The 2,536-nt window shown below is 38.8% G+C and overlaps 1 protein-coding gene and 1 long non-coding RNA gene across 2 annotated transcripts in view; one reads left to right on the top strand and one right to left on the bottom strand.

Moving 5' to 3' along the window:
• Window positions 1-2,536, bottom strand: part of LOC101856894 (WD repeat-containing protein 47) — a gene marked incomplete at its 5' end in the record, with an annotated part of 79,091 nt that overhangs the window by 46,456 nt on the left and 30,099 nt on the right.
• Window positions 1,143-2,536, top strand: part of LOC106011761 — a 6,711-nt gene continuing 5,317 nt past the window's right edge. Inside the window, exon 1 of the long non-coding RNA XR_001184840.2 lies at window positions 1,143-1,256. This is a non-coding gene — a long non-coding RNA (uncharacterized LOC106011761). The remainder of the gene's footprint in view (window positions 1,257-2,536) is intronic.

Here is a 2,536-nt window from a genome sequence, read left to right as displayed (position 1 = left end):
CACTCTCCAGCCACCCCCACCTGAGCGAAGGGTTTGTTACTATAATTAGATTGTTCTCTTCTCTGCCCAGGCCACCTTCCAACCACTCCGCGTGGGTTTCCCCGAGCCTCTTTGCACACGCCCCCGCCAACCTCCCAATCGCCCCAAATACATGTATAATAATTTATTTATGGGTAACGATGTCATCGGTCTAGGCCCACGCCACCTTCCAACCACCCTTCCTTCGCTGCGCCCGGGTACCTCCCGTCTCCCACAGGTTACAAGCAACTAATCATTATCCAGTATGTATTAAGCGCATCAAATTTTGTTTCCCCTCAATAATATCTTGGTCGGTAAAGTACAAATTACACGCACGACTATTCAAACGAGAAATGGAGAAGGAAGGCGAAGTGGAAGAAAAAGAAGTAGTATATGAAGAGAAAGAACAAACCCATCTCTGTATCACCCATTCCAATATATGGCCATTGGAGCTTTACGACGTACATGGGTCAAAATTAAAATGATACTGAACATTTGACACAATCACAGGCTTACCCACAGTTCTTTAGTTTACAATATAATACTCTTTATTACCTCCACACATGGTGCATGTAATTTGAATCTAGGATTAAAATAATATGTTTGTAGATATCACAAGTATTTTTATTATATATAACACTATAATGCCTGTAAACTGTACTGATCGTAAATTATCAAAAGTCAGGAGAGTCATTTTGTAGATAACAAAGTTTTTCTTATCACATCCACACATTGACAACATTTATAGTATAATACCTAGAGTCATAATTATCCATTTGAAGATAATGCCGTTTTTTATTATGTTCACACCCCAGTAAATTGACTATAAATTATATATCTAAGGCATAGCGAACTCCGCTATGATCTAGGGTTATACCAATATTTTTGTGGAGAATATTACATTTCTCATTCAAACATTTGAAATGTCCATTAACTATTTACGCAGAGGCCACTACCCGTCCGCAGCGGCTTTTAGTTGCGAGACGCTCATACGTCATAGGTCATACCCATGATGGCGCGCCAAAACGCACCTGGACACGTGACCAACGGGGACTATAAATTGTCCGGTGCTCATGACACGGGTGCCCTGCACTCCACTACACCCCAAACATCACCGTCCAGATGAAGAAAGAAAAAAGAAGAAAAATCGACGATGACGATCCGAACACAATGAAGACGGTGAGGTGCAGAGGTCGTCCCGAAGACATGAAACATCCCGAGAGAACACCATCAAAATCGTGAGTACTAAATGACAATTGTTGACTACACATTAATGATGTATTGTTGAACATGTTTTATGAGCCTATATATATTCACATAATACTACTATGCGTAACTAATACTTATGCCCTTGATTGACTTTGCCCATACAATGAATGATTTCAAGTTGTATAAATGTCCACAGTAATAGTAATACGTGCATTGTATTCTGAGTATTCTTCATGGACCTTCTCATTTGAACAAAGACGTCTTTTCGTTTAGAAAAATACACTCCACAACATTTCTTTGTTCTAAATTAAATACCTATCCTATAACTAAAAGTATCTATCTACTTCGCAGTAACATCTTCTATCCTATCTTTGTCTACCTCCTCACAATTAATTTGTACCTTCCTTTATAATAGCTTCTCTACCCAAGTACTTTAAATGTAGGCTACCTACCTTACAATCCCACTGTCAATAATTTTATAATTTTTAGAGTTATAACTGCATTATGTGTGTAATGCATGTACGTGCCCATATTCCTCACTATCCACGTATCTTTTCGACCAACCTATTCATCTGTCTACATCTTTTTAAAGCATAAAGAATCGGCTAAGTAGGAGGGTTTTTTTAAGAACAACTCAATAATAAAACTAGAACACATTAGTTAGTCGCCATTCTAAGATTCTCCTAGCTGTGATCAGCAACCATCATGTGACCCGGTTCACTTAATTTACCTCACAAAGAGTGCAAAGCTCATCAGTGATCTCGTTTTGCTTAGTCAGCGCTGCGCTATTTAACTTAGCAATTTTTTGTTCATTTTGATCTATACTACAACTCCAGAATTTCGGTTTTATATTCATAGCAAATATTAGTTTTCTGTATATGAGGCATTCATTTAGAACGATATACACTAGGTTTAATTGTGTTGAATAAATATGTCCCGCGTTTAAAAAAAAAAATCGCGTGCGCCCCTCCCCTCCCCCCTTTTTTTTCAAATGAGGTACAGCGAGCACCTAGCACACCTGTGATTGGTCCAAATATAGATGACGTATTTTCGCCATTTATTTCTGTCGTCTTCCGGGGTTTCCCCCAAGACTCTTGGGTTTCCCTCGCCAGTAACTGATTGTTGACTAGATGTCGCCGAGTTTGTTTTTGTATTAATTTGCTGTGTTATTTATAAACAATCCCAGCAATTCTCGTTCCATAAATTTACCTTCTCAAAGTACACACACACGCACATACACACACATACACACACATACATACACATACACACACATACACACACACACACACACACACACACACACACA

This window comes from Aplysia californica, unplaced genomic scaffold (assembly GCF_000002075.1).
Source record: "Aplysia californica isolate F4 #8 unplaced genomic scaffold, AplCal3.0 scaffold00176, whole genome shotgun sequence".
Lineage (NCBI taxonomy): Eukaryota > Metazoa > Mollusca > Gastropoda > Aplysiida > Aplysiidae > Aplysia > Aplysia californica.
Note: the sequence above shows the minus strand (reverse complement) of the source record. Positions and strands in the feature narration are given on the sequence as shown.